This window comes from Melanaphis sacchari, unplaced genomic scaffold (genome assembly GCF_002803265.2).
Source record: "Melanaphis sacchari strain LSU unplaced genomic scaffold, SCAv2.0 Contig59_pilon_pilon, whole genome shotgun sequence".
NCBI classification, from domain to species: Eukaryota; Metazoa; Arthropoda; class Insecta; order Hemiptera; family Aphididae; genus Melanaphis; species Melanaphis sacchari.
The window spans coordinates 507,165-529,870 of record NW_020271423.1 but is presented as its reverse complement, the minus strand read 5'-3'; the positions used below and the strand labels follow the sequence as shown (position 1 = coordinate 529,870).

Genomic DNA, 22,706 nt, shown 5'->3' with positions numbered 1-22,706 from the left:
TTGTCTGTTGCACCAAATAATTAATTAATTTTGAATTTGCCAAAATAAAAAATAAAAATATTTTTTTCCGACATCCTATGTATGCCAAATTTACCAGCTTTGTGCAGTAAATTTACATAATAATAATAATTAATTGTTTAAATTGTTTTCAAATTATAAATTACCTAAGAATAATAATAGATGATAAAACTTATTTTTTAGAAATAACAAAAAATTATCAGATTTATTTTCTCAAACACGTTTTTTCTACTTCGTAGAATTAAATAATATATATTTAATTGTTTTCAATAAATGATTAATCATATTCATTTATTTTTTTAAATAACCTAAACTTTATTTTAGTTAAATGCAACTATTTTTACATATACATAACGCGTTAATTTTTTGTTTTTATATGTATCTATTACTTTGGATGATGTATTTATGTAAGCGTGAAAAGATTCACAATTATTGGTGGTTTTAATTAAAAATGTATTAATAACTATTATAATGTTAATATATACATATTAAATTTATTATTATTATTATGTAAAATCATGTACAGCATAGGTAAATTTGGCGCAAATGGGTGGTCGGAACAAATGTTCCTTTTTATTTTTTACAGATGGGACTCAAAAAGAATTTATTTTTTTTTTTTAGCGCAAATGGGTGATATCATGTAATCTCGTGATAAAAAAAAAATTGTTTCTTTGTATATCAATATACAAATTAAATTGCAATGAATATTGTTCGTTTATCCCAACCTCTCGTGACAAAAGAGCGTGAAATTAAATGTGTTATAACTTATTTGCCCATGAAAAGAATTCACCGTAAACATTCTTAAATCACATAATAATTTACATGATATTATAGATATTCAATCTCAAGATGAATTTTTATCATTTCACTCATAACATGATAATATGCAATCTTAAGAGGACGCCGCACCCGCATGTGTTATCTCTGTCTTACATACATACAACATAGCAAATTTTCGTTCAGCAGAATCCATTTTATGTTGTTAGCTTTAATATTAGAGTAAATTTACCTATTATCAAACTTAAATGTAAGAATTTTATCTAGGCAATGACATAGACTTTTGTTAATATTATAATTTTAAAGTGAGTTATGAGCATTTTAAAGTTTCAATATCTTATATGGCTATAACTCAGCTGTATGTATGTAAGACAGTAACAACACGTGTGGGTGCGGCGTCCTCTTAATCATATCCTCAATTTTATAATTATAAACAAATCATGTTGTATTTAAACATCACATTATAATTTTAAAACGTTTATTAAAATAAGAACTTTGTTTTGCTTACTTGTTTCTTGTTTGTTTATTTGTTTATTATTATTATTATTATTTTTTAAGAAAATTAATCAAATATTAAATGAACAATTTCTACGTAGAAGTAAAGACTAAATGTAGCTTTTATTTTAATCATCGCTTTTCTGCGTTTATTATTTTTATTTTAATATAAAGAAAAATAAATTCCATTTAAATTGATGAAATTATTTATAAAAAAATACTTGTCGACATTAAGTAAATAATGTGTAAATTGAATTGAGTGAAATGACCTTCACACCCATACAATAGGTTTGATTAAATATATAAACAAGCATTTATGGAAATGAGTGTTTGTATCTACAATTTCAAATTGGCAACGAAGTTAATTGTTTTTTAATTAAGCTATTGCATTGCAAGAAATTAACTATTTTTATGTATTTAGTACTATATATTATATAAGTATAATAAACGCTCAAATTGAATATTGAAAACATCCATTAAGCAATAATGTATCATATTATTATAATATACGAAAATTAATAATATTATGACTATTGACATTTTTGTAGCATTTTCGTATGTGTTTTGAGAGGTCTTAGAGAGCCAAGCGAATTATGAATCTGATTCCGGTAACCAAAATACAAACTTATTGCATGTTAAAAGTGAGCTATTTTTATATTTTAAGCACTATTTTAGGTTTTTATTGACATTTCAAGAAAATAAAAGTATCTACATACTCAATCGAAAGCCTATGTTTAACATGGTTAAGGTATGTACATCCTGTATAAAGTGTTAAAAACCTCTACATGAAACCAGTATGCGAATTCATATGGTTCAAATCTTGTAACTGTATAATAAGTACTATATAGCTTTTTATAGGTATCTTATTTTATGTATTAATTCCAGTATTCTTTCTAATAATTTATGTAATATATAAATTATTCATCAAAAGTTCAATGCAATTTTTCTGGAGCCGAAAACCATTTTATTACAATAGCATCTTTAAATATATACTTCATCAAAAATGTATTTTACTCTCAAGGACCACCCAATTATGTCATATGCGCAATAAAATCAATGATTATCAATTTCTATACCTGAATTCACGGTTATTAAATTATACCCACATGTTAACGAGCAGCCAGTAGGACTAGAATTTTTATGCATTGGTGAAGTATTTATGTAATGTTTTTTTAATTAGTAATATCTACAAATTGCCTCGAATTGATACACATGTTCTATATTTTTTTGTATATTAAAACTTTAAACACTACAAATGCGTGTTTACAGTATCTATATTTAAACAAAAGTCATGTAAAAAGCTAAATTAAAAAAAAAAATTATTTCGTTCTTGATTTCTATCTAATAAAATCAGTGATTCTGTTTACGAAAAAAGAAATTTAAAAATTCTATAATTTTATTTGAAAGTGATACTAACAAAAATGATTTAGCTTACATGCGAGATAACTTTATTCAATTTCCTTTGAAATTTTAAGAATTTATCATATTTTGCTTAATGATAACTTAAAAAATATTATTAAGTTCATTTCATGTATTTTATTATATTATTTGCATTATAACTTTAAAAAAATAATGAAATTTTAACTATGTGAGAATTTCTGTTAAATTCTGACCGGAAATGTTAGCTAATGACATCTGTCAAAGTCCCTCCTCCAAATTCCACTATAACTGTTCCTAAATACTACTCGTACAATTTATAAACGTCTTGAATCAAAACCCTTGTTAAACAACTAAAAATTATTATTTATTGCAGTTGAAATACCAATAACACGATCGATTTCTGTGAGAGATTAATGATAATATTGTTATTATTATTACTAACATCTTCATTTCCGGAATTTTTCCTATTATACAACATAGTCAACACTTACCACAATACCGCCGTATCGGCACGCGTATCTCCGTCGCCACCGGCCACTGCACGACCTCCCGCGTGATATAATATCTATAGGTACTGTACACAATAGGTCCGTGTTTAAAAACATGGTAGAAACGATGTGTTTCCTATTCTGTTTTTGTTTTCATTATTTGTTTATTTTTTATTTTTTTACAACGCCACACGCACGTACGCGATAAACATCTCACGTATTCGTTTTAACAGTCCGTTTAGTCGTCGTTATAATAATATGAACGTGACCTGGTCGGTCTCACGTTCAGGATATACATATATTTCTGACTGTATAGCGTTAAGGTTTCGAGTATTAAAACGACGTTTATTGCTATCACACTACTTCAATAATTAACACGTAACCCTTATCGAGTGCTATAGTTGCATGTGATATAATATAGTATACGGTTTAAAAGTTTTCAGTGTCTACTGTCTATATTAGTATATAGGTACCTAGAAGTTGCCTATACACAACTATCCGCATACTTTTCTGTACACTTCAAAGTCTGAATATCAATACCTAAAAAAATCCATGTTTATGAGTTACGACTTAATAATAAGAAAGGAATCGTTTCAAATTTAAAATAAAACATTAAAAAATCTGTTGGTGAAAAATAAAATTTTAAACCCCAAATCAATAAAATGTATAAATTAAATTAATTTGTCTTGTGTTTTAGCTATAGCTGGTACTCGTAAAATCTTAATAATATAGTATTGAAGATATTTGTTTTTCCGCATATATTATTGCATACATATTTTATGGTTTAACTCTTCTCGATTCTTCTTCAATGCAAAATAATGTTTTTCATTCAAGTTCCGAAAAGGCTAACACTTGCTCCAATAATGTTTGTAGAAAAAAAATCTACGAGTACAAATTATTTTACTGATTATAATATTATATCTCAATTTACACAAATCGAAAAATTTAACAAATATCAAACCGTTTAAATTAATTTAAAGAAATGATTATTTGTCAAATCAAGGATGGTTCTTAATATTCTTTTTTTTTAACGACTTCAATAATTGCACTATAATTCGGAGAAATTTAATTATACCTATAGTTTATTTTTATTAAGCTAAACAGAGAATCATCAAAAAAATTGAGTACTTGGTTGCTAAAAATGTCACTTACGTTAAAAATATTTCCATGGAAAATCAGTAATTCCAATTATTTTAATATTAGTTTTTTATTGTTAATTTATAAAATAATTCTGATTGAAAGATATAAATTTGATAAAATAATTTTGATTCAATTTTTGAAATAATATTATTTTTAACCTTTTTTTTCAAGAAATCAATATATATATATAAGTAAAACTTTAGCAAGTTAAAGCAGATTCAATTAGGATCAAATTATAATTATAGCATACAAATATACAAATTTATAATAATATGTTTCAATTTTTTTTTGGAATAATAACTACTAATTTTTAAACCATTAAATTATTTTAAATTACACTGAAAAATATGAAATAGGTAGCGAATAAAACAGTTTAAACAATTTAAAAAAATATATCATTTTTTTATTATTTATCATCTAAAAACCAGCAAATAATCTAAATTAAATCTGTTTTAGTTTTTTCTAACATGATATATTTATTATCACTAACATGAAAAACTTAATTTTTTCAACTTCAAACATGATTATTTTTTACTCAACTTTGAGTTAAAACTTTTTGAACTTAAATTGGATTTTTTTATAGATTTGTATAAAAAAAATTTATTTTAATTTATGGATTTTCTACGTAGATACATTAAGTTAATACAGAATTTTATGGACATTGACTGTATCGTTTTACACTAAACACTTCTCTACAGCGTACAGCGTAATATTTGATATTGAAATTATATCGAAAGCTAATAATGCAATATCTATATTATATATAAAGAAAAAAAATTACTCTAAACCCTTTAGTTTTGCGCATTTTTTTTTCGATCCAGTATGCATTTGACGGCAGATGACAAGTAATATACGGATTAAATTCAAACTTCTTAAACATTCCACTTTTGTGTTTGACGCACCCTATTGCGGTAATCCTGTTTTGCAGTAAGTGTCAGACAGGCAAAACAACGTTTAACAAGAAGGCGAAAAGTTCAAGCTAAAGAAATTGAGCAGTTTTATCGATAATAGAATCATCGAAATCTACAAATGAAGCAGTAGTATACAGCAATATTTAATATTACTTATGTTATTTATATCACTATGATAGAAGTAGCGATTTTGTATGTAAAATTGTATACATAACGCAGAGACATAATTATAGATTATAATAAAGATAAATTTATTCAGAACTATTATAATTTATTTTTTCAAACACTATTTTGTATTCTCAATTATAAATAATTAATTATCCATCAACCAAACTCCTATTATTATTGATTAATTACATATTTTATTGTAAATTAAAATTATAAAAAGACGTTGGAGACTTTATAAATTATAATCATTAGAATGTGGAAAAATTGCTTATCTACATTAATTAATAATAGATTTTTATATTTTTTGTTAATTTAGAGTATTGCACTACAGTAGTCACTTTATTTTTATAATAAAGTTATAAATATATTATGTATATTATAAAAAGTATATTTTTCAATATTTTGAAAGAAACAGAGTAGTTACAATCTTTGTTATTTTTACAATAACTTAATAAATACAAATTATGTATTAAAAACTCAGTACCTAACTGCTATTAAACTGATATGATTTCAAGTGTAAAGCAAATAGCATTTTTGGCATATATCTTGAGTTATCTTCATCAAAAATACTTATTTGATCATACATTTTACCTAAATTCTTTTTCTTAAATCTTAGTTGATATTTTGGCTATGAAAATCATTGTATTTAATTAATAACCAAATAAATAAAACATTATTATTATAACAATTTTTTCATTGTTTTTATAGTTTCAAGTATTTAATTATTATATAAAAAAGATGAATAAAAAATAACCCTTTTTTAAAGTCTGAGTCATATATTTTGTATAGAACGGCAATTGTGAAGAAATATCAAGCTAATTAACTAGCTAAATATATAATAAAATAAATAAATAATATATCTCATATATATTTATAATAATATATCTTATATTTTTTAAGTAATCAACTAACAAAATAGAAAGATATTTTAAGCATAATGTTTCAAAATACATACATATTAAGCTCCTTCTCTTTTTTGCCAAATAAATTCCATCTCATTCCGCTAGATCCAATTCTTCTTTTAAATTTCCGTTTCGCATCAAAAATTATAATAGAAACTACCCAATTCACCACAATATTATGCATTGATGCGTCTGGATAACGAACACCTAAGGCTCTTTCAAATGTTTTCTATAATTATTATTATTAGCTACTACTACTATCAATTACATTATTAATTTATTAGTTCTATTTTTTTAATTTTTCTTAATTCTTAACTGTGTTTTATTTCTAAATTAATATCTAATATGTACACCGCCTTACTATTCTAATTGGATATCTTGTTTGTCAAATAAATAAATATTTTGCAATTAGTTTATATGCACTATAAAAAATATAATTTAGTGGGTATTTAAAACCAATTACATTCAAACAAACAAATTGTTTTTTTAGTATATCATTAATAATTTAAGTCAAGTTTTTTATTTTATTTTAAGGAAATCAAAAAAAAAAATGTTCAAAATTGTTGAAAATTTAATACAAGATCCCAAATAATTCTGTTTTTATATTTATACAAAAATATAAAAATAAACGCAAACATTTTTCTTTTTTTACCTAAGATAATAATTAATGATATGTCATTTAACTTAAATATAACGTATCCATCACAGAACCCCACTTGACGCCTAATATTCAGCTAAACGCGGTACTATTTGCCAATCTCTTTTTTTATTATTATTAATACTGTATATAAATTATACATTTTATATTTTTACATTTATGAAATAAATATATGTAACGAGTGTTTAAATATATCAATATTGATGTAATAATTGGTATTTGTTAATAACACATTTTAATTTTTAATCAATAATAAGAGTTTCCATTCAGACACTTATTTAAATCAAAGCCAAAAAAGTAAATTTTAATTTACTTAAATTTTGAATTCCACTTTTACAAATAAAACGATGCCATTGTTTACTCTCCACATTTTGCAGTTAGTTTAACTAATTGCGTACACTATTCTTTGTAAACAAATTTTTAGACCCATATTATTTTAATAACCTTTTCACAAGTTACAAAGCCAACACTAAACACATTGTTGTAGTACTTGTTATATATTATAGATACTACATAAATTGTTTTATTGGTTATCTATATTACGGGTATATTGTCAATTATTTATAGGATAATAATATATGTGAACACGTTTCGAACATAAAATTTAACGAGTATAATATTATATGTATATAAGGAGCATTTAAAATACCTATTTGTGCACGAAATTACAAGGTATGTTATTTGGAGTTATACACAATTATACGAGTATACGCTAGCTACGATCACAGATGAACGTCTGTTGAACAAACGAATGAACAATATTTTTCAGAATCAACCACCTCCTACTCACCCACTACCCATCACAACAACCAAGTTCATAAATTTTTTCTCTTGGATAATCGATGCAAGCGACTGCGCGACAAAATATAATAATACAATATTTTTTCAGCGCTGCGTTGCCTTCCACGCACCACCAGCAAAGGATAGGAGGAGTTTCATGCCACCGCCTCCGCAGCAGTGTGCGCCGCGTCCTCTCCTCCACAAGCCAACTGAGGTTCTCCTTAGCACCATATACACACACACACCCCAATATGACCTCCCCATCGCGCTGCTCGTTGACGTCGAACTCTGATTTCAAATCACGGATCAACACGGACAACGATGTAAAAACACTTCTGATCGGAGGTGGGATCGGATAGCGCGATTGAACACGTTACACGAAAAAATTCCATTATTATTGTATATACAACATTATTGTTCGTACAATGATACAGTATATAATAATATGTATCATAATATATTGTGGAAGTACCTATCGCTGTGATAACATTCTGATCGTTCGAGATGACGTGGCAAGAATGCAATTTTCAAAAAAAAAAAAAAAAAAAATGAAAATAAATTCTATGGGTATTATATTATAGTATAATATAATACATAACCTGTTTAGCTATACATTTTTTTTTTAACACGCGCATGATGTTATAATATATATAGTACCTACTTATACCTATAAGATTTATAACATTGATTTATCAGTGTTAAAAATTACTATTCTAGTATAATAGTGATATTCATACATATTTTATCTATATAATATACCTAATAATATGCTCATACAATACAAATTAATTATTGCATAGTAAAAACATTTCAATCATAATACTTAAACATTTTATAGTTGTAAGCTTATAAACAAAATAATACATTTTTCTCATGATCCCGTAATTACAAACAAATATTCATTATTTTCTTGAAAAAATAAACATAAATAATTAAGTAATTATTAACTTTTAACTTTAAATTCACCTAAGTTTCTGCAGGGGCTACTTGTAACCAATTTTTCTTGTATCTTGATTCATAATATTGGTGAAAATTATAATTTTAACCAGTTATAACAAATTATTAAGTAACTTGTCTACCCCTAACTGTCAAAGAGTAAATCGTGTACACTGTAAAAAATATATTTCTTTGAAATTTATATTAAACTAACTTTCAAGTGCAATACTAAATTACAACATCTGCAATAATACGTATTGTACATTATGTACCTTACCGTAGTCATCAAAATATATAAACACGAGTCTGTACGATTTGTACATTTTACCGTCTTTGTAAGATTTAAAATTGAAATGTACAAAACTCAAATACATACGTATATACTAGTTGTATATATTATATAATATCTACGTATAAGGTTTGTAAATTAAAATATTTGTATAGAAAATGAATCGCGATAAATATACTTATTTTTTATGCAATGTAAAACGAGTTCACTGAATTTTGACATACAGTATAATGTGTTTCTACATGTATAAATTATATGTATGCAGTACGATGCTAATTTAAGTTTACACAGAAATTTGTATTCACCTATTTTCAAAATGAACTTGCACATAATATATGAATGCTTCAGTTTCTATATATTTTATACACAACATTTTATGCTGTAATTAAAATTTAACAACGTTCTTTCATTGTGTATAATATACACACATTATGACGTTATACTACATACAATATATTGTGTACCTATAGTAAAATATTTGTAGAACATTTAATTGTATAGAACGTTCCACCCGTAGTAATTGTTATCTCCATCTTACAAATGCACAATGAATATATTATGCATTATATATTGCTGCAAATGTACGTTTGTACGTTCAGTATAAATCATTTAGTTTTGTTAGTTTTTTGTATTAGGCAAATAGATGTATAATATCAAACTTAAAAGTCATTATAAAAAAAGTCTTTAAAAGAGCATTATCGATTGTTCTTGATTTGGCACTGCTCAGATAGTATTTAAACTAAATAATTTCCACTCAACGGTAATTTTCAACTTCTAATGTTTAAAATATGAAAGATTAAAACAAGTAATAACACTCGATACGAGTGTAATATCTTCTCAGTATAAAATACATTTATAAATATATTATAATTATTATAACTATTATAACTATTATACATGATATATACACAATAATGTAAAAAATATTGTTAAATTTTCATCAAAATTTTGCCCAAATTAAGGAATGCATAAGAGGGAAAGGGTTATAAATGTTAACTTATTGGATTCAAATGAGAAGTTCTATTTATTTATTCAAGTTTAAAATATACTTACTTCTCGTAAAATATATCAAAGACAAACTTCCCTGGGTTATAAAATGGGTATTGCACTATTTCCTTATTTGTATAGTTACTACCTAGTTATATAACAGTTACCTACTACAAAAAACAAATAAACGTTCGTATTTACTAGTAAATAGAAAGTGATCAAACGTTTTGATATTGATATGAAATACACCAGAAACCGAAGTTTCTAAAGCTCGCTTTTTAGTTGCAGTCTACAAATGATTAACAGGCTATTTTATACCTCACACGAGTATGTAAGGTAAAACTTATATGTATAAATCACAACATCTACTTATTTATAATAATCATTATAGTTTCATTTGAAATGTTTGAACTCAACAACTTGTACTAAAGCTTATCTATTTTATTTTTATTAATAGTTTATTAAATCATAATAATCTGATTATGGTACAAAATATAACGTGCCTGTTTAATATAAACTGCTGTAGATAAAACGAATAATGTTTTGATTTTGAATTAAATTATTGAACACAATATTATCTGTATAAAAGTTAAGTTGCCCAAATTTTATGAAATAAAACTGTAACTGTAAGAATACTGAATGACCACAATATCATATATAAATATATTGACATTTGACATATTGTAATAAATTGAATACATTTCAATTTAGCATTTTAATGGATTTAGATTACTGATTAGTAAAGCAGTTTGTGCTTTAGTAATACTTGCTTATACATTTATCAATTATTTTTCTAATTTATAAAAACCATTCACATTAATTCTTGAAACTTAATATATATATTTTATTAATATATATAAACAATATTTATTTTTATTTTTAATATACAAAATTATAAAAACTGTTATCATAAAAATGTGATAGTAAATTATGTTGAATATATAACATACTTATTAGTTATTAGTAATAACTTATTACAATAGCTCTATACGAATTATTTTAGTGATGACTAAACAATTTACATTGAACTTTAAATGATATAATATATTAAGAAAGTAAAAATACTCATTATAAAAATGCGTTTTAAATTCTCACAAGATTTCGAAAAAAAAAAAATAAATAATAAAATATAAAATAAATATTATTATAATGTATAAGCCATAAAGTACATCTGTATATAAAATGGCATGTAAATAATACCTTTGTGAAATCGTATTTTTATACTTTAAAGAATAAATAATCAAATAAAAAATCTTTGGTCAACTCAAAAAAGATTTTCAGTTCACTGAATATAAATAAATAGATATAAGATTATGTTCAAGTATGAATGTCTTTCTATAGGTACTATTATACTCTTACCTTAAACAATGAAAAAAACTATTTGTCCTCCACAAACCACTACAAACCGCAGTAATGTACAAGAAATAAGTAGGTATTTTAAGTTTAGACCTTATGGCTTATAAACTATATTATATGATGGCAAGATTATAGCCTACCAGTATATAATAGACAAATTTGATCTTATTTAAATACAACTATAAAATCTATCTCGAACAATCTTACTTAAGACCTTTTTATAATGTTTTATAACTACGCATTAGGTTATATAATATTAATAATTACAATAATTGAATCTAAATTGTAAATTTTCAATGAAAAACAATATAACATATTTAAATATCTATAACAGTGAAAATCACCTATAGTTGTTCAAATTTTTAATGATACCATTGAGTTAGATTCTATACTTGTATAAGTAAATGTTTTTATATTTCTATAGCTCATACTTAGACCTATTTAGGCATATTTTTTTCTTGAAAAATTAAGTACCATCGATATTATTAACTACAATAATAGTTTTTTTATCATTTTGGTCATTTGGTCATAGTTAAATAAACCAGATACACATCAATGCGTATACTATACTCATATTTACATGTATTTATATAATAAAAACAATAAACATATACTGACAGTTATTTCTGAAGAAAAAATACCATCTCAGTTTACTAGAGAAAATAAAAAAGAAGAAAACAAGAATAACTTTTTATTTAATTTAAAAAATTATTTTATAATTTCCAAAACGGCCGGATTTTTTTAAATAAATTTTTTATATTTTAAATTAGTAAATACATTTATTATTTCTAGAAATTTAAAATTAAAGGATATATTAATAATTTTATATTGTTTCATTAATAAAAATAAATGTAATTATTGATAATTAGGTAGGTAGGTTAAGTTAAATTACAATTTTTTATTGAAAATAATAGTCTAATAAATTATGTAAGTGTATATTTTGTGTCAATTTTTTATCGTAATATTACATAAGTATTTAAATAATAGCAATTTTTAAGTTTAAACTAGCTATATATTATATTATTAAAATGATAACATTTTAGTAATTCACTTTAAATTGAATGACAGTAATTTTATTGATTAATTACACATAATACGTACAATCAATGATGTTTTACTGATATTATTTCTTAACAAAAAATAACTTGTGAAGAAGTGTATAAATCAATGCGACCAATATTACAATGTTTAAACAAAGATAAAAACAGAGCTGTATTTTTTTTTTCTATCATTTAGACCCACAATCAATTATCAGCATCTATACCCTTAGAAGTCTTAGGTAAGACTTGTATTGAAGTTAAAATATAAATATTACATTCAACATTTCAACTATATTTTATTCATAAATAAGTAGATGTATATTTTTATAATTCAATCCTCGTATTATTTAGACTTCTGAATAAAAAAAAAAAATCACCTCGGCTATTACAAATACATAGAAAGAAAACAATAAAATAAAAGTTCTCTGCTACAGGCGATGAATCGAGACAGTTATAATTCATCGTAATTAATAAATATTTATTTATTTTTTATTTTTCGTTTATTTCAGTTTTACGTTTTGTTATAAGCTTTGAATTTTCGTTGATCAACATAACTAATTTAAAAGAAAAAATTAAATATAGCATTCACAATTCTATTATATTTTTTTTTCATATGTATATATGCATACTTAAAATTAAAATATATTACTTATTAGTTGGATGTTTTATAATTATTTTAATAAATAAATAAATATTATAGGTAATATACATATCTGACAAAGTAATATGGCTTATTTAATAATGCCTAAAATGTCTATAATCAATAATGTCTCTTAAAATTATTTACAAAAAATCATTAACTTTTATTTTTCTTAAATCTATTTTAATACCTATACATATATTTAATTATATACTAAGTATAAATTGATCTATGATTCTTTATTGGCCCCATGAACCGTAGTTCTGCTGCTATCTTTTTTTAACTAGACATTTATTTTTAAAGTATAAGTAAAAAATAGTTCCAAATCCAATTTAACTTTATCAATTATATATTATGTATTGTGTTATCTATTGAAATATTATATAAAAAAAAGTTAAAATTCTAAATAAGAGAATCTTTTATAACTTATAAAACTATTTTTAATTTTTAAATAGGTAAAAAATAAATATTTTATATCTACAAGACTCCATAATCCAAAGCATAGTATAATAATTATTTATATAATATAATATTTAACTATTATATTATTCAGATTACTAATAGTATATTTATTTGTATAATTATATAATATCTATTTATTTTGTTGATTTATCTACCTATATGACTACAAAGTATAGTATTAATATTAAATACAAAATTGAATAGAATTTATTAAAATTTCTAAAATACTTTATTAGCAAACCGAGTTTACAAACTATACAATCTCACGAGGCAGTAATTATTTTTTTTCTTTTTTTTTTTTTGGGGGGGGGGGGGGTAGCAAGTTTTCATTAAATATATTTTTTTTAATTTTTTCATGAAAAGCGAATGAAATATTCTGTAAGCTTTTTAAATTCATCACTAAATTACATGAATAAGAACTTTAAAGACTGAAATCGTGATAAGGCAGATGAAAAGTGTTAAGTGTACGGTGTACAAAATAAACTTAAAAAATTAATTAATTTATAAGCAAACTATTTCACTTTTACTCTCATCAAATAAAATGTTTTGATGGAATATAAAAACTTTAATAACTTTTACCACTTTAGATAATTTATAAACGTAGTAGGAAAGATTTATACTCAAATAATATTGAAATTATTATTCGAATATTTGTGATTATTCCGGTCACTATCTAGGTACTAGGTACCAAACGTTGGTTTTCCTATATGAAGATATAGCAAAGTATTATTTACTATCAACTATATTGCGATTGCAAGAAAGATTTTTAGACTCTGGGCTAAACAATGAAAGTATTAGTTCTATAATTATGTGTATTTTTTTTGTGATTGTACACAAGATAAGTATTTAAAAAAATATTTCGAATTAAAACTTTAAAGGTGGTTTCTGTAAACAAACTGGATTTTGTTTGTTCTTTTAAACATCAAAATTAAAAAAGTCTAGTATTTTCAAAATAATCAATAAAAACAAACAAAAATTTTTAAGAAAAACTAGAATTTCGACCCAAACGAGTAACTATAGATACTTGAAATGTTCTTAATTATTTTTAGTTTTAACCACAAATTTCAATTATTTTCTTCTGGTCAAAATATTTAAAAATAGTTTCAACAAAAGATTTTCTAACAGCTATATAAAAATATTTAAAATAAATATTCACAATCAATCTTTATAAGCATTTAAAATTTAAGTTTGGACAAAATTACATTGTTATTCAAACTGTAAATAACGATCATTATTTTGTTTAAATTCAAAAAATTGTTCGTGGAGACTTGAAACTTTTATATTATATATTATTATATTTTAAACACTCAATGATATATTTAAATGCAATATTTTCAAAGATATATTGTAGGCAAATGGGTAATAATTGTATATAACGTATATTATTATATTGTATAGCATAGAATAAAATACTCTTGTAAACACTTACCGGCTATTAACACGTGGACGGAGTGTGGACGTACAAAATCGTACGGCGTGTACCAATAAAACACGACGCGTCGCGATTAACAAGAGGTATTTGTTATATAATAATAATTTTACGAAGAATTATTCGGAGATGATGACGGCTTTAGGTGCCGTGGTTTTGGCGCGTTAACGAAATCAAACGCCGTCGTCGTCGATCATTTCCCGCCGACGACGGTGTAATTATGGTACAGTAGTGATTTACCGGAGGTGAAATAATTATTATTTACAACTACGGCTGGAATAATAATAATAGTTGCAATGTCATTGTCGTCGTCGTCGCGATGAGCGTCGATCACGTTTCCGAAAAAAAAAAGCGCCACGGCGTTAACGGTGCGTTTATTATCGTCGTATGCTCATTACCGGCACGCGAAATAGTCGTAGTCGCGTCGGCAGCTTTTTAGTTATTGCGTGTGGGTGGCGACAACAACAGCGCAACAGCAGCAACCAGAGGCGGTTCGATTATGCACGCTTGAGTGTGTTCGTGTGCGCGTGTAGAGCGTTTCGTCCATCCCCGTAACATTACGTACGAGTGCGGTGAAGGGGTGGTCCGATAGCGCAGGAAAAGGGAGTGGGGAGGAGAAATAAGAAAAAAGACTCACCGACGTACGCACGAAGAAACGATATTATTATTATTATTATTATTATTAATGCGAGAAAGAAGGGTAAAAGCCAAAATCGCGCATCGACCCCGACACGATAGCGGCGAATTTTGTTTTCTTGTTTACACCGTTGTCGTCTACATAACTGCCTATATACAATATACATATATATGCGCCGAGCTCGGCAGCGCGCGCGCAACCTACGCGCCCCATCAACTCGCCAAGCTGTAGACCGGAAATATCTTTGTAAGCGGCTAAAACGAGCGCGGAGGCGGCGACCTCTTCCGGTTCCCGGTCTGATCGTGCAGAAGAAGGTGGCGGTAGCGGAAATAATCAATTACTCGACGACGACGACGTCGTCGGCGACAGTGGAAGCGGTGGCTGGGCGATGGACGCGTGCGCGTTCGGACCACCGGGAAGGCGTGGCCACGGCCGCTGGGCGGGACTCGCCACCATCGTCGTCATCGTCGTCCTCTACACAGACTTCCGACGGCCGTCGACGAGCTCGCGCGCACGCACAAAAATAACTTACCCCTTCCGCCCCGACACATTACCGTTGATTTCCGGCGGATCAGCTTCGCCGTCGAGTCGACGTAGGTACTCTCTACAGCTCTTCACCGCGCGTATAAGCCAATGTCATTATTGTATTGTGTTCATCGTAAAACATAGAATATAAAATTTAAAGTTCGAATATGTTTTATTCACGTCGAATGCGCTCATAATAATAATAAAACGTAGGTATATGACACTGATGGTATAAAGTTTGCACACACGTCTGCACGAACAATAAACCAGCTCTCCTACGCCGCCCGCGGTCGTACATGGGTGTATTATATTATTAATGTTTTCGAAATGAAATGTTAAGCGCACACGAGGTACAATAATAATAATAATAATCGTAATACATTATCGCAGACGTATAGATATTCAGGGTGCCGTTACACACTCGATATTATGTTTTTATATGTCGAATAAAATTCTGTACACGTCGTTGATACAGAACTAAAAACAACAACAGAACTGTATATATATACATATCAGTGGCGGGGGGGTATTAGGGGGGGGGGGGGTCCCGGGTCTCGACTCCCCCCCAGAAAAAAATAATATTGATTTATATAATATAACTTGGGTTTAACTATTAATTGACATTTATTTTCATAATAATAGTGAAATTTAATATAATATAAATAATATCATTATTAAATCATAACTCGTATGTATTTTATTATAATGTTATTAACTTATATTTAATATTGAGACCCCCCCCCCACAAAAAAATTGAAAATACGCCACTGTATATACTATTATATCCATCTATAAACGATAGGTACCCACTAGTTTGATTGTTCGTCTAGACTCTAGATGTATATAGCTAAATCACTCCAGCTCATTTGGTAGTATAACTTATGAGTACTATGTTATGCAAGTATGTTAAACACCTATGTAGATATATATTTTGTACTGATCATGATCGGTTCAGCGCACTAAGACCTTAGCTCTATAATAATTAAACTTGAGATTAGATTTTATATCTATACCACGCCAACTGAACACGTTACGCGTCCGTATTACAACAGTACATTAAAAGGAGCTTGGAATTTTTAACGTCTCGGCTCAACATATTATACTCATCGTCATTGGATAAAGCAATTAATCGAATTTCACCCTCCTGCAGTCGGAGACAATCAAGTCCCTCGTGATTTACGCTTAGGTATTAATACGTGAAAATATTTGAGCATTTTTATTGCTAGAAGTTTTTGAAGAATAAAGGGCATGCCCCGCGTATTGTAAGACGTATTAGTACCTATGTGTTCACTCGCAGTTGTCTTGCTTGATTTTGAGTTCAATGTTTTATCAATACATGACGAATACGCACATATTAAGTAATATCGCAATCTATTACCAATATTATATTGCAACAATAAGATTTTAAACATTTAAACATGAATATAAATTATAATATATTATTATATCACATATACAGAAAATGCATACCTTTAACAATTTCAAGGTAAAAAATATTATTCATATCAGTCTATGAGTAGACACGTATATCTGCGCATGTATATGGTGATTGTTTACTTGTACACCGAAAAAAGTTACCAATAAATTATAATATATTTAACATGCAACAGACTGTATTTTTTCTTATCTCTTTAAATATGTGTGCACAGTGCACAGTGCACACTATACAAACACAATTGTCACCTTACCAGGTCGACCCATTCTATACCTTCTTAATACATTATATTGCTTATCCACTAATACAAATTATTATTTAAAAATATAATATATAAGTCAGCGCCGTTAGCGGTCGCCAACGGGTGGTCCACAGTAAAAATTTGGTGGTCTACAGAAAAATTCGAACATTATTTGTAATGTGTTTATAATCGTAATATATAAAAGTATTGTATAATGTTGCCGTATGTAGATTCTGTTTACAGCAAATAAGAATAAACAAGTAATAATATTGTCATTATTATCGCTTGTTATAAAATAAATAAACCTAATATCGTATAATATATGTATGATATTGTAGGTTCCGCCCATCGTTATCGCAAATTCGCAATACGTTCTAAGAACACTAATAATTCGAATCCAGTCTTCATTTTAACTTTTATTTTTCTTTGTAATCAATAATAATTAAACTAACTTAAATAATTTTGTTATAAATAAAAAAAACCCTTTATTGATATCTCATAAAATATGAGTAAATTTATTTTATTTTTTTTAAATTGGTATGTAAGAGTTATGACTTATGAGTATAAGTGGTTCATAGAATTTAGAGTTACGTGTTTAATGGTCCGTGAGGTCCAAAAGATTGGCGACCACTGTATAGATTATAAGTTATAACATTTAATATATCTAGAAATATGTCTAACCTTGTTCGTTGTTCAACGTCACCAGCTCCACCGCATGTACAGAAACACACTGAAAAACGATAAACGCAAAGATGGCGAAACCACGCGATGCAATGCTTGGTTTACAACAACCGGATGTCCGGATCGGTCAGCAACATAATATTAAATATACTGCTAATGACGCGGATAGGAGGTGATAACGTTACTATGTAATGATAAACCATGGTAAATGTTACTGGTGACCGATCAGCCGATAACCACATTTTGATAAGACCAAATGGTATCAAACACTATGCCTTTGGTGACTGGTGACATAAATAGTAAATACAGTAATCTTGTTAATTTGACCTATATGAGACCACAGAACAATATAGAAACGACACTCAATTAGCTGGGCGGTCTACTGTATCCCTACGGTATGAAGTATTGGATTCTAAAAGTTAAAACCGCATCCGTAATCTGACTAGATGTTGGTAATATGTATCCCTATTTGTTACGATATTATAAAAACAGAAACAATACATTGCCCGAGTGATTTTCACGAGTCTTATGTAAAAAAAACATTGCTAGAAACGAGTAAATTTGAAATTGCAATAGTTGCATTTTTTTATTATTATTCAGTGTTCTTTCAACGGTTTCAACTAATTTTCAACAATATATTGTTCTGTGATAATATTGATATTATTTATTTAAATGATAATGTATGCCACACCTCCCTGGAGACCGTGTTCAAGGCCAATGTCGCCTGATTTGGTCAATATCGGACAGTGTCTATACTCTGATGAAACCATAGTACCGCGGGCTTATCATTAACAACAAAAATCGAGTAAAAATTAAAATTTATTTATTTAACTTCATTACATTTTTATTGAATTATGCCTGTAGGTGTAATTAATATCACTGACAATTAGCTTATGTATTTTTTTTAATTCCAACAATGTTATCAAAAGTTTAAATTACATTTAATTATGAAAGCGATAATCTAAAAATAAAAATATGACGAATTAATGAGGTTTCCGGTTTGATACAATGGCGAAATATCAAGACTATTGCACAGTGAAATGGACATACAAAAATAATATTCTAATTGATATCTATAATATGGCTATGTATAGTTATAAATTATAATTTATAATAATATAATGTTATAGTTAAATATGATATTTTTTAATTATCAATTTTCAACTATGATGCTATATTTTTTAATTATACGATATTATATTTCTTTTATTTAACTAGATATTTTCATACTTACTGTAAGTTGTGACCTGGTTCAAAATTACAATTTTAGTTTTCATTGCACCTCTAAATTATTTTATTTTTATTTCATCTATCCTATCCATGAGTCCATGATATGACTGTTAAAATATTTGTATGTTAATAGTTATTGTTTTCTTCTTTAATTCGTAATATATTATAGGCTTTGTTTTTAAAAACAAAAAAAAAAACTTAATATGTTATAATGATTTGTGTACTAAAATATAGTTATACTGTAAATATACGCAGTTATACTGAATGACGTAACGAAAGTATGATTGATATTTGATATTACACCAAATTATTTCATACTAAAATATAACTCAATACTATTACGTCTGATCCTCTCGATTATCTATAAAAAAAAAATAGGTATACTGTAATATTAATAACTACTATTTCGACGATAACACCATGTAATTATCTGAAAATTCTTTCGGTTATAAATAAATTGTTTAATTTAATAACTATTGCGCCGTGTCGTCTCACGCTAAATTTCATATGCACATGTAATTAACTCACACCTAAATGTCGTATACTCCGAATTTTCGATCGATGAAATAATGAAATTAATGAACGCAATTGCCTGTATACCCAGCAATAATTATTAAAATGGACCTATTTCAAATTAACCAAAAAGCTAATGCCCAGTTGCACCAAACTTGTTATCTATAGGTAAATTATTTTTTCTACAGTTATATTTTAATATATTGATAAACTAACGTTTGTTTAACTAATGTATTGAATTTATGAGTGTTACTCTATCATTATTTTGTATTCAGATTATTAAACCAATGTACTGGTTATTAAATAAAAATGTACCTAGTACCTGCAATATAAGTTGACACTATAATTATGATCATATCACAATATATTGATAAAGAAATTTAACCATAAATACATAAAATTTTACACGGTGATAAATCAGCCACTAGTTTAACTGGAGATAAAGTACATTTTTAACCATTTAAAACAATTTTAAACTAATTTAAGCCATGATATAGGTATCATATATGCAACAGTTTAATTCAACTTCAGCTAAACGAGTTTATATCTACCGGGCATAAATGATTAATCATTACAAATTACAATAGATATGTTGATTCCCCGGTGAAGTTATTAAATTAATTATAAAATTAACTAACTATTTAAAATTATGTAAATATTTTTTTTTTAAATTTAAAAAAAATACTAAAATAGATGCTTACATCTGGTTAATGTAGAGAATTCATTAGCTCACAAAAAACGAATGGTTCTATTTGTTTGTACGAAGTTGTTTTAGATGCGAAAAATTTAATTTTCATTGAAACTGGATAAAATTGTATACTAATATTTTATATTAATTAATCAAAATCGTTCAAATAATAAAATTACTGTATTAAAAATACGTGTAGCTAACGTTAAACGGAGTTTAAGTCTGGAAATATTGTGTTGACATTATTTAATTAGTCACGGGCAACTCTGAGCGGGATCAGCTGTATTGTTCTATTGTATTTTCTCACTGCGAAGGCAACACGTTGTTTCGGTATTACCTGTGTCACCATAATTGTTATAAAATTTCAACACGATAGATCCAATATGACACTCATCGTTTTTGAAAGAAAATGACAAACATTAGTATTTTTAAGGCGCTATAATATAATTAGATGGTATTATTATTATAGGATCTATCGATTTTATAAAGGATTAAAAATTAATGAAAATCGCAAACACGAAGCAATGCACATTCTATGCATTAATATATATATGTTACGGTAAATGATGTTAAATGGAAATTAACGTTATTCACCGGTTATTAACGTTATTTACCAAATATACAGGTAATTATCGTTATAAACTGGATAATCACGTTAATGACCAAATACACAGGTAATTGATGTTATAAACCAGATAAGCGCATGAATCTCAAATACTACAATTTGAAAAATTATGTAAATACCCAGATATTTTTAAAAATAGAATAAATGCATTATTATTTTTATTTATTTTTACAAGTTTTACTCCCATGACATTTAATATAACATAATTTTTCAGCCCCAAGGTAGGCACAATGCTTATTATTATTACAACTAGTCTTGCAATGACAACGCTGGTACTTTCGAGGGCTCGCAACCGAATTATTACTAGCTACTTCCCTCAGTGTCAACTGTCTACCATCTGCTAATTTTATCACATTGTCCATGTCTAATAGATTTTATTTGCAAACAGCTATTTTTGACATGTGAAATAATATTTAAGAAAACTATATTCCGTACTTATAAAATAATAAAACAAATTTTAATTTTAATAGTATATTTTTTCATTAAGAATTAACTTACAGAGTTTGTATAAATCATGTTCAACTTGAGTGACAACTTTACTGATAGTATATTTTGCATAGAACCACGAGCTCTATCAACGTTTGGTATAAATACACATACAGTTAAGCCTATTTCAAGCTGAGGAAACTTTTCTTTAGAAAATTTCATCATTTCCTCTCCTTGTTTTTCTAAATTTTTTTTTTGAATTTTTACATGCAATACAAATATTTTCTTGACAATCATCAAAAAAATATTTAAAATAATTTTCAAATATTTATATTTTAGTTTTATTTTTGTTATATTTAAAATTCGGAAATTTATCGTTAAATAATTAAAAAATATTTAAGTACCAAGTTCCGAATTTTTTTCTGCGATTTCTATGATTTAATTTCCGATTTTGTCTTCTTTGATGATTGGTTCTTTGGTTATTTTTTTAAATCTTCCGCAATAACCTCTTTTATTTTATAATCAGATCAAAATTTCCCAAATCATACGGTTATTAACGTTATTCACTAGAAAATAACGATAATTCCCACATTCGTAGGTAAATAACGTTAATAACCGGCGAATAACGTTAATTTCTGATATAACATCATTTACCGTAACATATATATATATATATATATATATATATATATATATATTATAGATACCACTGCATTAGCAGCGTATCTGTTATATCTGTACGATGGCGTGGCGTGGTGTTTGCACTCGGTGATCAAAGTGTAGACGACGACCAGGGTGATGATGATAATAATAATAATAATAATATATCGGGTGACGGTGGTGAAAACG

At 26.7% G+C, this 22,706-nt stretch overlaps 1 protein-coding gene across 2 annotated transcripts in view; it reads right to left on the bottom strand.

The window, feature by feature from the left end:
• LOC112600043 (fez family zinc finger protein 1-like) overlaps positions 1 to 18,446 on the bottom strand; it is a 56,734-nt gene extending 38,288 nt beyond the window's left edge. The window contains exon 1 of one of the 2 annotated variants that reach the window (XM_025347176.1): positions 18,376 to 18,446. The gene's annotated coding sequence lies outside the window, so the exon portion shown is untranslated. Of the gene's footprint in view, positions 1 to 14,856; positions 15,134 to 18,375 lie in introns of those variants that run through there. The other variant, XM_025347175.1, reaches the window with a different exon arrangement.
• Between the last annotated feature and the right edge of the window lie 4,260 nt (positions 18,447 to 22,706).